This window comes from Saccopteryx bilineata, chromosome 5, assembly GCF_036850765.1.
Source record: "Saccopteryx bilineata isolate mSacBil1 chromosome 5, mSacBil1_pri_phased_curated, whole genome shotgun sequence".
Lineage (NCBI taxonomy): Eukaryota > Metazoa > Chordata > Mammalia > Chiroptera > Emballonuridae > Saccopteryx > Saccopteryx bilineata.
This window is the reverse complement of record NC_089494.1, coordinates 238,575,279-238,590,347: the sequence shown is the minus strand read 5'-3', so window position 1 is coordinate 238,590,347 and position 15,069 is coordinate 238,575,279.

Genomic DNA, 15,069 nt, shown 5'->3' with positions numbered 1-15,069 from the left:
CGTCTGACTCTCAGCCTGTTGATTTAAGCTCCTACAGGAGGCTGGGTGGGGCGGGTGGGGCAGGACCACAGCACTCAGCTCTGCGGGAGCCCGCGGTGTGCGTGGGCGAGGCCGACAGAGGCCCAGCCCTGCCCTGTGTCTTCCCAGGCACAGGAGTTTGGGGTGAGAAGGAAAGATGTTTCCCTGAGAGAGGGGAGTCCAGCTGGCCAGTGCCTGAGGAAACACCCAAACAAGTGCCCATACGGATACCCCGCCTGGAACGGGTCTCGGCCTCTTGGTTCCTGCAGAGCTCGGGTCTCTGCACCGTGCACGTGGGACCTATCACGTGCTGCCTTAGAGATCGTACCGGCTCTGAGGCCCTGTGTCCTCACTGGCGCAGTGCAGACACAGCGCCCACCCAGGGTTCTGGGGAGGGTGGCGCCGGGCGCAGCCCTTGGCACACAGGGAGGGCTCGCAGATGCCAGCCAGCTTCCCTTTTAGGCTGAGACACAAAGCCAGAGAACACTCAAAAACCAGTCCCTGAAGGGTTGAGAGCAGCTTATGGGACAACCTAAATAAATTAGAGAGCTTCCAGTTATCAGCCAAATGGTAATATCTAAACTGATACATTTAAAAAAGAAATGAAAGCACTATATAATAAAATGCAAAATGTATATAAATACATAATATTTTTAAAAGCATTACAAGATAAAATGACAACAAAAGTCTAAAGTCAGTTGGTATGTCAGCAGACAAAAGTGAGAAACACGAGGAAACTCAGGCTCCAGGGGTCGTCACTATTATTAAAACTCCTTGATGTGTGGCCTTTGGCTCCTTTTCTATGCACATGTGTGTGTGTGTGCACAGTGTGAGTGTGTGTGCGCACATGTGTGTGTGCGCAGTGTGAGTGTGTGTGCGCACATGTGTGTGTGTGCGCAGTGTGAGTGTGTGCGCGCACGTGTGTGTGTGCGCAGTGTGAGTGTGTGCGCGCACGTGTGTGTGTGCGCAGTGTGAGTGTGTGCGCGCACATGTGTGTGTGCGCAGTGTGAGTGTGTGCGCGCACATGTGTGTGTGTGTGTGCACAGTGTGAGTGTGTGTGCGCACATGTGTGTGTGTGTGTCTGGGCCAGCAGGGGCGGAGGCTCTACTGCAGTCAGTGAGAGCAGTAAAGGATCTTCAGGTTCTGTGCATATGCCTGGGACTTGTGCAGCTGAAGGGGAGAGATGGAAATGGGGTGTGCCGGGGGCCCGGCGGAGAGAAAAGGGGCCACGAGGAAGGGCTGTCAAGGCCTTTGTCCTCCACCTGCCTTGAAACTAGGCTGGAGTTTTCTCCAAGGAGGGAGGGAAGCACCACAGTTTAAAGGAACTGTTTGTGACACTGTGAGCCTGGACACGGGCAGTCCTGCTTCTAACCTAAGTAACAAGCCGTGGCACGGAGTTTGGGGATGGTCTTGGCACTGTCAGCAGTGGTGACCAGGAGGTTTCATTAACGGTCTGTTTGGTGGATTCTCACAACGCAGACTTCCTGCAGAACAAGCCAGTGCAGAACGCTGTGCGTTTCCCGTGGCTGGGACACGGACACCCCTTTGGCTTCACTCAAACTATAGGAAGGCTTTAAAGGGAGGCTTGCGTCCTGCCGTTCGACATGGGAGCTCAGTGTCGTTGGAACTGAGGCATATATGTGAACATGATGTCATTAAACAAATATTGAGCCATCTGTTCGTGTCTCTTCATAAGTAGCTCTTGGTGCGTGGTTACTTAGGATGAAAACATACTGATTTTAAATCAAATCCACAGAGTGCATTCCAGCATTCTGGAACCCTAGAAAGAAGGTAAGATGTGAAGCAATTCCCCACTAATCCTCAGGTTCTCTCAGCGTTGAGACACCCTGGGTATTCAAGGACAGCAGGCTGCCTTTGACTCCTCGGAACGCCATCCTCCCTTGGCATGATGGAGAAGGAAAATGAACAGAAGGCCCACCTACAGCAGCAGCTTACATCTCATTAGGCACTCAGCCAAGCCAACAACTTGAACTCAACACATCCCAAGTGGCAAAAGTGGGCCAAGTCTCTTGGCACCCAGAACCGCAGCTGCGCCTCCTTGGGGAGCGAGGGTCTGATGCTCCAGAGAACTCAGGTGTGTGCCGGGTCCGGAAGAAACGCACTTCTCCTGGAACGCAGAGGCCACCGTCTGCACTCCATCCTTGTTCGTGTGTCCACAGTTCCAGTGCAGCAAAAGAGGGCAATCAATCTACAGGAGCTTCCACACTCTCCAGGTGGTGACGCTGTCTTGCAGGGCACCTCAGGAGCGCTCACTTATACATCATGTTCCTCCTGAGTGCAGTGCCTGTGTGGAGCTCCTTAGAGCAGTGGTCCCCAACCTTTTTTGGGCCACGGACCAGTTTAATGTCAGAAAATATTTTCATGGACCAGCCTTTAGGGTGGGACAGGTAAATGTATCACGTGACCGAGACAAGCATCAAGACTGAATCTTAGAAGGATGTAACAGAGGGAATCTGGTCATTTTTAAAAAACAAAACCTCGTTCAGACTTAAATATAAATAAAATGGAAATAATGTAAGTTATTTATTCTTTCTCTACGGACCGGTACCAAATGGTAGGTCCTTGCCTGGGGACCTCCTTGGCCTTGAAAGTCTTCAAGGGTCCAACATCTTGTTTTCTCCTGATGGGCCTTCCTCCTCCAACTAGACTGAGAGCCTCCCTGTCTCCCCAGAATGACATCTGATTTCCCCTTCTTTTTATTTTTTAAAAATTCTTTTATTTATTTTTATTTTTCTTAAGTGAGAAGTGAAGAGGCAGAGAGAAAGACTCCCGCATGCATCCCAACTGGGATCCACCCAACAAGCTCCTACCCGGCGATGCTCTGCCCATCTGGGGCTGTTGTTCTATTGCTCAGCAACTGAGCTATTTTAGAGCCTGAGGCAAGGCCATGGAATCATCCTCAGCACCCAGGGCCAACTTGCTCCAACTGAGCCATGGCCGCAGAAGGGGGACAGAAAGAGAGAGGGTGAGAGAGAAAGGAGAAGGGTAGGGGTGGAGAAGCAGATGGTTGCTTTTCCTTTGTGCTCTGAACGGGAATCAAACCTGGGATGTCCATATGCCAGGCTCATCCTCCACCACTGAGCCAACCAGCCAGGGCCAGTGATTTCCTCTTCTTCATACACTCAATCTTCATGATCAGATGTCAAGATGATTTTTTGTACTGAGGCATCAATGCCACTTTTCATAGAGGCAGTACTGAAAATCCTGAAGACAGAGAGGAACACAGAACAGCTGCAGATACAGACAGTTGATTTCATTCATTCGTTCATTTTCTCCTCCCTGAGTGCTTAGAGAAATACTTCCGGAAGCCGCAGTGTCCACCGCTGCCACTGTGTTCCAGCCACCATTCTCTCTGGATTGGACCAGAGCAATAGTTGTCTTAATGGTTCACTTTGTTTCCATTCTTGCCTCTCTCCAATCATTCTCATCAAGGTGATCTAAAAAAGACATAGAAAAGAAAAGTGATCTGTTTCTCTCCACTCTTGGTGTTAAGTCATTGACTGGCTTTCCCTTCCGTTTGTTGCTCACCCTTCGAGGTCCTGTGAGCCATGGCTGCCACTGGCCGCCAGCCCCGGCTCCTCCCCCACCTCTGCACGCAGGGACACTGGCCGCCTTTCAGGTCCTCCAGTGCGCACATGCCCTCTTTTCCCTCCTTCAGATCCTTTGCCTGGACTGTCTCCATCCTTTCCGTCATCGCCTAAAATTAACATCTTTACCCCAGAGCTCAGCTCAAACATCACTTCTTTAATGAGCCTTTCACAGCCTCCAGGCTTGACTGATTTCCTTGTAATTTGTTCTCTTAACTTGGTAATTTCCTTTTATATCATTAATCAGAGGGAGTGCTTACATATTTCTTTGAATGATTACTTGATCAACGTCATTCTCCCCAGTAGATTATAAATTGCATGAGAATAGGGACTGTGCCTGTTTTGCTTACCATCATATTCTCAGTGCCTAGCACACAGCCTGACACAGAAGTGCTCAATAAATATTTGTCAAATACTGTCAAAGATATGTAGACTTGGCTCCCAGGAGTTTATCATCACCTAGGAGAGAAAAGCCCTCTGCCTTGGTGTTTCTTGACTTATAGATGCATGCTTCCACTGTCACATAGCTGTCTTCTTTTAAGGTCACCAGTCATATTGGATTAAGGGTCCACTCTATTCCAGATGACCTCATCTTAACTAATTATATCTCTAACTACCTTATTTCCAAATAAGCTCACATTTTGAGCTAATGGGGGATTATGACTTGAACAAATCTTTTGGGGAGACATGACTCAACCCTTGAGAAGTGTAGTAAGTAACTCCAGCTGAGGTCCCAAATGGCCCTCAGTGTCTTTTCCCCAAGCCACTCATCCTCCTGTGTTCTCTGTCTTAACTGGTGGCACCAAGGCCCGTCTAGAGCAGAATAGGATGTCATCCTAGTCTCCCTCCTCTTCCATTTCTAATTAGTTATGAAGTTCTACTATCTCTTCAGCGTTTCTCACAGTCATCCTCAATGACCCTATTTTAGTTCCTTCATCAGCTTTAACCTGGACAATGGTGGGAATTAAACTGATCTTTCCACCTGCTCTTTGAATCCCTTCCAATTCATCCTCCGTGTTGCTTCATGACAGGTGTATTTCAAACACAGGTATTCCCATCATACCACAGTTAAGACTCTGTTTTGCATGTAAGGTGATCCAAACTCTTATGCATGGCACACAAGATTTCAACATCTTGTCCTGACTTTCCTAACTCAACTTTTGATACTGCCTCTCTGCACTCTCTTCTTCAGTCATTTTGAACTATTTCATATCCTAAACCTAGGAAATGATTTCATGCCTTTGAGCTCATAGCAGAGACATTTACTATCCACGGACTAGCCATGTGTTCCGTACATTTCACAACCCAGTGAGGCATGTGATTAACTCTAGCCAATGTGCTACAAATGGAAACTTTATGTATCACCTCTTTGTTAGAGTATTTAAGAGCCAGTGTGTTGTCTTCCAGCCTTTTGTTTCCTGCCATGCCAGCTTGGAAGCCGCAAGCTCTGGATGGAACAACTATAAGTATGTATAGCCTCCACTGGCCAGGGTCCCCAAGTGACTGTGTAGAGCAGAGCCCTGACCCCTGACCCTCCTACCCATCCCACAACCAGCTGACCTGCATTAAACATGTGGCTTGAGTGAAAAAGAAACCTTACTTATATTAGGCGTCTACGGCTTCAGGGATTTTTGTTAGCATAGCATAACTTGGTCTACCTGACTCATGCAGTGCTTCTGTATGGGTGGATCCCTCTGCCTGCCACCCCACTCCCAACCCCTTCCCCTGCCTGAGAGAGCCCTGCTGATCTTTCCAGCTCCGTGGTCTTTATTCTGTGAAACTGATCTGACCCATTGCCAAGTCGAATTAATTACTTCCTCATGTGCCCCCACTGCACCCTGTATGTAATGCCAACATCATCCTTAACACCTGATATCACAACAATTTAATATCCATCGAATTGTGGATGGCAGAGTAGATGGTAGGTGCCTTGAGAGCAGGCACTGTGTGTCATTCAGCTATGAAGTTTGTATCTCCAGCATCCCGCAGGGAAACTGGCATAAATAGGGTTCCCAGTCCAGTAAATGATGGATGGATAAATGAATGAATTGGCTTAAACATAATCCGTACAGGCTGTCAGTGGAGGGTGCTGGAGAAGGCCCCAAAGAACATAAAAACACCATGTGGGATTATATGGCTCAGAGACATTAGAAGTCAATGAACGCAATTTTGAGCTTATGTAGAGTTCAGAGTAATACCAGCCTATACAATGCATGTTACTGGGGCTCAGGTAAGTGAGAGCATTCTAGAAAATAAAATCATCATGTGTGGAATCAGGAAGAGAGGTTTAAAAGGCAATCCAAAACTTACTTTTAACTCATGAGTGAGTGCACGAGTGTGGAATAAAAGTGTGTCCTGTTAGCAGAAAGTGATGATTTAGGAAGTAACATAGGATGTGTGTAACACAGACAGATGATATCCAATTAAAATCATGTGTAACTGACACACTGGAAAAGCATGGAACTGGAATGGTAAACAAAATGCAACTTTTTCTCTCTGTTTCTATCTGTATTCTATCTCACAGGAGAGCAGTACGGGCAGAGCCAAGTTTTCTGGGAACCCCCATTGCCTCTTTAAATTTTTCTTTATAGCAGAAGAATGCTCTGCCCCAGTGATGACTCGGGCAAGCCAATGTGTCGTTGCAAAAAATAGCCTCGCTTCAGACGTTAGCGTTCCAAGTCCTGGGTAACAGTTATAGCTGTGAAACCGATTCAGCCTTCCATCTCCTCTCCGTCCTTGGCTCAGACCTGTCTCATCCAAGAAGCCTGCCCTGGGAAAGGAGCGCGGTCCTTTCCTCTCCTCTTCCTCTGCTCACCTCCTCCCCCTGGCTAGCTGCTGTTTCCCTCCGTGCCTGGAACCAAGCCCAGAAAGAGAGGTAAGGGAATAATATAGTTTTCACATGGCTGGGTGGCCTAAGCCCTTTGGGCCCGCAGCTGGCCTCCACGGGGTGGCCTGGCAGATGATTAAAGCTGGCCCTGTTGTGGGCTCTGCAGAGGCCTCCAGCTGGGTCCCTGTCTCCTGTGGTTCCCTTGACCCAGGCTGAAGGTCTGTATCCCTCTGGGTGGTCTCATGTGACTCCTTCCCCAGCCCCTGGGATTCCAGAGGTATAATGGCCAGCCCTTTCTGCTAAGGCCCTCTGTCCGTGCGTACAGGCCCCGAGACCACCCCTCGCTACCCTACACCTGCTCCCTTTCCCAGGGGGCCCACATCTGGTCTTGGAACACTCCCCTCACTCTGCCACCAAAGTAGCATCTGTTGCTAACATTCAAATGTTGCTTAGAATATTCCAGCACTGTCTTATGTACTTAATATTTTATTATCTCAATTAATGCTCACATCACCTCTGAGGTAGGTAAATCTGGCAGGCTGTCTCCATGGGTGTTTATTTTAAAACTTCTGTTTTAAGTTCTGTTATTATGAAACACTGTAAGCACATTTTACTTGTCACTGATTTTTATTGCAGACACAGGAATTGAGAGGTTGAGGTTTTATCTTAGCTTGTCTCTATGAGGCTTGGTATAAGTCAACAATATCTCTGCAATGAATTCATCAACACCAAGATTCCTTCTCACACTAAAAGTTTGTGACTTGAGAAATAATTGTAGGATAAGAACTTGCATGTATGTGTTTAGGATGGGAGGTGAAAAAGGCTAGTTAGGACCGAGGGCACGGAGAAGCCCAGACAGTCTAGATATAAGTAACCCTTAAAATTCTTGAGCATCTTCAACATGTGAGAAAAATGATGCCTCAAAAATCTAGATCTTGCCTGACTAGGCGGTGGTGCAGTAGATAGAGCATTGGACTGGGATGCGGAGGACCCAGGTTCGAGACCTTGAGGTTGCCAGCTTGAGCGCGGGCTTATCTGGTTTGAGCAAAGCTCACCAGCTTGGACACAAGGTCGCTGGCTCGAGCAAGGGGTTACTTGGTCTGCTGAAGGCCCACGGTCAAGGCACATATGAGAAAGCAATCAATGAACAACTAAGGTGCCACAACGAAAAAATGATGATTGATGCTTCTCATCTCTCTTCGTTCCTGTCTGTCTGTCCCTCTCTGTCCCTCTCTCTGACTCTCTCTGTCTCTTTAAAAAAAAAAAATCTAGATCTTTATCATTGCTTCTTTTATAATCCTCATGAGCCGTCTCGATAAAAAGAGAGGTGTCAGCATGTGATTTTCAAGTACCTTAAAAACATCTGTCCCTCTGACTCATTAACTCCACTACCAGAAATAATTTCTTTAAAAAAATTAGAAGCATACACAAAGATTTGTACATAAGAGTATAAATCACAGTAGTTTTTATAGTAGTAAAATAATAGAAACAACTCATTTTGTTCAATTCTGCTCACAGGACAGGATCTCAAGCTGCGCTAAATAAAGTAGTGCTTTCTCCTCTTATTCTACCTTATTTCTTACTTCTGTAAATAAATCCAAAGGCATCAGAGCAGAAAAGGAGAGGCTTTATTCAAATAAACAGTTTGCAAATGGGAGACACAGCTTTGGGCAAAAAAACCCCCACAAAAAACAAAACAAAAAAACAAAAAAAAACCAGCCAAAAAACAAGTGTGTTCCTCCAACACAAAGGGAAGGCTGGGTTTTTTGTTTGTTTGTTTTAATATATACAGAAATTTCCTGCCCAGTTTTCTTAGTTAGGTCCATCTTATCTATTTCCAAGTTAGTACAGTTCTGATTGATCTGAATTGCTCAGTTCAGGTCAGTATTACGGTGTCCCGATTTGTTGTAATGGAGCGGTTCTGATTAGTGGGCAGGTCTCAGTCCATTGGTTGAAAGATGAAACCAGAAACTTCTTTATAAAAAACTAAAGGAGCAGGGCACAGCCCTAAGCAGCCAAGAGTTTAGAGATTCTTCCTGGTTTTCAGAGTACATGAGAAGCCTCTGCCGGTAGATGGCTGTTAGACTCTTATTATTTATAACATTTGGGCCCTCAGTTTACCATGAGGAGTCCATCTCAACAGGTAGATAAATTCTTCTTTGGGCTTCACATGAAATCAGTCTTTCTTCTCGGGGTCTACACATCATAGCACTGATCACCATCTGATGTTTTATGTTTATCGGATTACTTGTTTAGCTTCTTTCTCCCAACTAGGATGTTAGCCTCACAAGAGCAGTAGGAGCAGATCCGAGTTTTGTGGGGACTAAAATGCATATAAATGTGAGGGTAATTTTAAAGAAAAACAATAAAAATAATAATATAAAATTAGGCCTGAAAATGAATGTTGGTTTAGAATGAAAAGAAAAGGTCCTTGGAAGACTTTCATGAGCCTCACAGTGCCTCTGCCTCAGAGAGGATGGGGCTTGGTCTATTTTGTTCAAAGATGTATCTCTAGGACCTAGAACAGAGCCTGGAACATAGCAAATGTTCAGGAAATACTTGTGGAATAAAAGGGTGACAAAAAATAGAGAAATGGTTTAATGAATGAACAAAGAGGTGGCACTGTTGCATAACTTGCCTCCAGTAACAGTTAGTAATGGAAAGAACTGGATTTGAACATAATTCTGCTCTCCTCTCTTCCCTGGGTTTATGACTGCTTAGCTAGACTCCATTCCCAGCCTCCCTTGCAGTCAGGTATGACCATGTGATGCAATTCATGCAAGTAAATGTGAGCAGAAATCATGGCGTCTCTTCTGAGCCTGAGCCATAAGATCATGGTCCATACTCTCTTCTTTGCGCCTGCTGGCTAAAATCCAGATGTGCCGGTGACTCAGTTTGACAAGATCTTGAAGAGGATGGCAAGGATGGCAGAGCAGTAACTTAGAAAGAACCAGGATTCTCGAATTACTGAAGAACAGAGCTGCTTAACTGACCAGCACAGTTCAACTCTGGAATATTATGTGAAAGAGAAATAATCTTTGTTCTGTCAGTCATGGTATTTTGGGGGCCTCTTTGTTATAGCAGCTTAGACTAACTGATACAGTTTTTAAAATCAGGCTCTTTTCATTGTGCCATACTACCTCTTAGCAATACTACTAGAAATAGGGTGTGTGATTTGCTTACAGTCAGGCCTGAGAGATGTCTTGTGGCTTTCTCGTGGCCGGTCATCATGCTTCCTTTTCCTGGTAATAATAACAATGGCTTTAATCAAGTGTCAAGTACTGTCCTAAGTGCTTTTCATGAAACGACTCATTTAATTCTCACCTTTTGAATAGATAAAATCATCTTCCTTTTAAAGATGAATAAAGCCCTGGCCGGTTGACTCAGTGGTAGAGCTTCGGCCTGGCGTGCAGAAGTCCTGGGTTCGATTCCCAGCCAGGGCACACAGGAGAAGTGCCCATCTGCTTCTCTACCCCTCCCCCTCTCCTTCCTCTCTGTCTCTCTCTTCCCCTCCTGCAGCCGAGGCTCCACTGGAGCAAAGATGGCCCGGGCGCTAGGGATGGCTCCTTGGCCTCTGCCCCAGGCGCTAGAGTGGCTCTGGTTGCAACAGAGCGACGCCCCAGAGGGGCAGAGCATCGCCCCCTGGTGGGCAGAGCGTCGCCCCCTGGTGGGCGTGCCGGGTGGATCCCGGTCGGGTGCATGCGGGAGTCTGTCTGACTGTCTCTCCCCGTTTCCAGCTTCAGAAAAATACAAAAAAAAAAAAAAAAAAAAGATGAGTGAGCTGGGGCACAGACAGTATAAGCAGCACAGCTAGTAAGTGTGGGAGTGAGGGCCCATGCAGGCTGGTTCCACAGCTTTGTTTCCCGGCCGCCATGCTATGCTCTTCTGACCCTCTGTTTTCCTTCTCCTGCTCCCTTCCTGGTCTTCAGATCCATTCACTACTCCCTTGTTGTGAATAGGCCAATAGACGCACCCGGTGGTCATTAAAAAAAGTTCTTTCCCCTTCCTCTCTATCAGTTCTACATTTATGTCTCTTTGGTATCTTCACATGATATTGTGAACTCTAGCATGTAAGGAATGTCATTTGATACACACTGGGCACGTCTGAGAGAGACCTGACCTGTAAGCCAGAGGGTGGGTCTGTGGCCTGGCCTGGCTCTGTGACCTTGACCATGGAACTCCCCTCCATCAAGTGACAAGCATGGACGGTCTCCAAGGTCCTTCATAACTCTGAGACTTACAGTTTGCGAGTCCTTCCTTCCTTAGCCCAGTACCTGTCTGCAGGATGCCAAAGGGCGGGTCAGCTCCGTCTCTAAGGTTTGGGAGGAACATTACGTGGCTTGGCTGGATTCAGAGGTGCAGAAGGAGGAAGCGAGGATAGGACAGACTTTGCTGGTCTCCTGGCTGGTCTTGCTATCCACAGGCTCAAACGCCTCCTGGACGTATCGCTGTACACGAGAAAGGACTCAGAGGTAATCGAGGGGGCCGAGAAGTTTCCAGGCTTAAAGGGGGAACTTGAACCCCACTGACTGACCAGTGATGTGATCCCCACCTGGAGTCCCAGTTTGCCTACTCATCGAGGTAGATCACCCTCCAAGAGACTAACAGATGGAGTTAGCTCCAGTGCCCATAACCTTCTGTCAATTGTGGCAAAAGAAGTATCCCCTAAAAGAGCAAGACTGGGCAAGAGGGAGAATTTGAGGGTGTGTAAATGAGTGAGGGATATGCCGATTCCCTTCCTGCCAATGTCTTCAGCAATCAAACAGAAAGGACATTAGGTTCTCCAGGATGGCTGGGACGTGTCACCCCGTCACTACTCCATGTCAGATTGGTCATGGTTAGAACAAGAACATGCCAGGGCGCAAGAGGCTATGACAAGCCTTTGATTCCAGCTGTCTGCAAAAAATCAAAATTTCCCTCCTTCCTGATTGTACCCTAGTTCCCCTTCTGGAAATTACTTGCACGTGGTTGATGTAGTATCAGTTCTGGGTTAAGACAGTGGCAGCCAGGAACCATGTGGTCAGACCGTGAGCAATGGCAGAGTAAAAGAAACCACCATGGAAGAGATAAAACCTCCAGTTGTAAGCAGGGTGTGCCCTTGCTGAATGGAGGATGGCGAGTGCTCTTTTGCTTTCTCAATAATATTACGAGAATGCCCTGACTTGCGTAGCTGAGCAGATGTTCCCTGTGTAGCAAATCTGTTAGCTCATTGCCTACTCTGTTGAGTGGGTGGTGCAAAAAAAAAAAAGAAAAGGAAAGAAAAAGAAAGAAAAGAACAGAATATTGTCAGGAAGGAGCCAGCAGGGACAGGAACGGATGAGAGGGGCCTCCGAGAGATCTCTGAGAGAGGAGCCGAGGGACAGTGACCCAGAATTCGGAGGTCGGGGCAACAGAGGGAGCAACCTGCTTTGTGTTAACTCTTCTCTAGCGAGGCAGAAAATGTGTGCAGCCACAGATTATTTGCAAGGCAAAGGGCAAGAGCCAAGTGGAGCTGAAAACATACTTTGTGTGGGAGGCATTCACAGTACGAGTGTCCCAGAGACCTCCTGCCCAAGGGAAGTTGTCTCCTACATTTAAGAACTTTTCAATGACCCGGGTCTCTTGGTGACACCGGTTCTCCTCTTTTCTCTTCCTTCCGCTTCCATACTGGCTGTGTCGTCTGTCGCTTCAACTCAGCTTAGCCATCTGGAACTTTCCCTGCTCTATAATATTTCCACCTCAAATGAGAAACGGTTCCTTTCCTGCCTGTGCCGAGTCCGGGTATCAGGGTGGTTGAAGAAGATTGTTAAAACGGTGGTATGATGTGGAGATTTCCTGGGGATTTCAATTACCTCGCTCCCCCTATCCATCCTGACAAAGGTTAATCATGAGGGGGAGAAGAAAACACACAACTTTATGAGAAATGAAGTTTGGGTCAGAGGCTGGCTGAGATTTCAATTTTCTTACTGTAATGAGAACTGCATTGCCATTAACTGCCGCAGCAGAAATTACTTACCAGCGGTCCCCTGTGATAGCATCGTGCAGCGGGTCGTGTGGTGTGGACCGTTCTGCTAGGGATGGTCGCTGAAGCATCTAGTCATTATCACCCTCCACAACATCCTGGGCACCCTGAGAAATGAGCAAAGATGGCGCTTTTGTGCAACTGAACCAGGAGGTGCCGACGCCTAATACCATGGTGATTCAAGAAATGTTTTCTTCTCCTGCCTTTTTTTCTGTGACCTTTCCTGGCCTGATTTGAATTTGTGATTTTCTGCCCGTGTCCCACAGAGTACCAGTCTTGGGTCAATAGTAATAAACAATAAACAGGGTTGTTTTCCAAGTACCTGCTCTGGGCCAGGCTGTGAGCCGAGTGCTTCATGGATATTAGCCCTCATAGTTTGGATAGCCCCGTGTGCCAGATCGTCCTCCAGTGTCTGTCCTTCTCTTCTTCCACAATAATATGACGCCATGTGTTTCAGCCCAACGCGTGACTTCCTGCACTGAGATTACACAGCCCAGCTTCCCTTCTGTGTGTGCCCACGTGATCCACGGGATGTAAGCCCAAGGGTTGTGTGTACATTTCAGGAAACATTCTCAACTGGGGGATGGGCGGGGAAGGAGGAGTGCCATTTTTTTATGTTTTTCTTTTCGCGCTGATTGGAATGTGGACATGATGGCTGGTCGTGAACATCCACCTCAGTCCATGAGGTGGAAGCCATTTGTTGACAACGGGAAAGCAGCAGGCAGGGGCTGCAGCCCTTGATGAGTGTGAGGGGCGGCTCTGGGATTCTTGGTCACCCGCAGCCGAACCTGTCCTACCAGAACCCCCCTGCGTGAAGGTAGTAGAGTGAGGTGTTGGAGAGGCTTAGGGTCACATACACCTCGTCTGCCCTTGTCAGCTTCATTACCTTAGGCATGTTACTGAACTGCTCTGTGTCTGGTTCTTTATTTAAAATCAATCAATATCAATAAAACCTGAATGGATTGGGGAGCAAATGAAATTATATAATACACTTAAAACTTTCAGCATTACGTCTGGCGCATGGTAAATGCACGATAAATGTTCAATATTGTTATTGTAATATTATAGATGAGGAGAATCTCGTCAGACTTCAGAGAGCAAACCCAACAGAAGTTAAGTACCTTCCTCAAGGCCACTCAGATCATTCAGAGCTTTAGACCCAGAAGCCCCTGAGACTTATCATTTTTCCATGACACGGACCACCATGAATGCCCAGAATGTCACCATTAAAAACAAGAACAAAAAAATGGTTAACTCTCATACTTGCTGGTTAAGATACATGGGCACGTGAGTGCATGCATGTGCGCGTGCGAGCGCCCACACACACACACACACACACACACTCACACACACTCAGCATCAGACCTGACTTGGAACAAGCACTGCCCGTGTCTACTCTGAGCTTGGCAGTCCCCTTCAACTCTCTTGGTCTGCCCACACCCCCAGGCTAGACTTCCAGCCCCCCATGGTCTCGATGTGCCATGAAATCTTTGACTAGCCCAACTCTCTCGTTTCCGTTTCCGTAGCTGGCTTGCAAGCAAAACTGCAAGTGCGATTTTGCTGATGATTTTTGTCTTCCCTCAGAGGCCTAAAGATTATTTGGTAAATTTCCAAATAGCAACCTAGGGGCCGGAGAGAGACATCGTACAGTCAAGGCCGATTGTTTCCGGTTTGAAATACGGAGACTCAAGTCATGGGAGAAGGTGACAGTGACTATTTCTGAAGTGATGACGAGGATCAACTGTTTGGCGCTACAAAAGTGGGAGAGGAGCGAGTGGAAGACGCCCTCCGTGGCTAACTACGGCGCCAGCACCTAATTTTACAATTGTAGACGCATTTTTCTCATCCGCAAGGAATGTATGTGGGCAGGTTTCTCTCCCCCCTTCGCGGAGTGGTTATTGCTCTGCGGCCTCTTCCCATGTGATGATTCTGGGCTATTTTCTTGAGTTTGAAACTGTGCATGTGGCCATGGCTATTCTCAGACAGAAGACAGCGGAATCCTGAAAAGAGCTGGAGAAACTCTCAGCTGTGATTTTGCACTTTGATCCAACTGAACCACAGAAGCAGATCCTTCTGGCTTCTTACACATTCGTGGGGAGAACCAGGCTCACCGGTTCTACTCTGAGTATCCTTCTTCTCTGAAAGGTAGACTTCCATTCCTTAAATCATATTAGAAACTACGTATGTTGTGCTTTATGGGGTTTTGTCTTTATACCTTGAAAAACATGATTTTGAGAATCAGGTTTCATATTTCCAAATTTTAATAATGTATTTCCTATTGGAGTAATTAACTTCCTTCTCCCCCATATTTTCTGAACCTACCTATAAAAAAAAAACAGGCAAAGGAAAAAGGCAGATGGAGGCCAAAACATCACCTTTCCTACTGATAAAGCTGACATTGAAGAAAGTGGGATATATCTGCGGGCAAATGGACTTCCTAATGCTGAGCCCCGGTATTGGTAGGACTGTGCACTTGTCCACAGGCAGAGTCCGCCCACCGGGAGGAAAGCCTTCCTGCCATACTTACCATGGGTTCGAGAGCCGTCTACAGATGACTCACCAGCCAGGCAAGTCTCTCCACTGTCCTGAGGAGCGTAATGAGGGCTGCAGAGAGA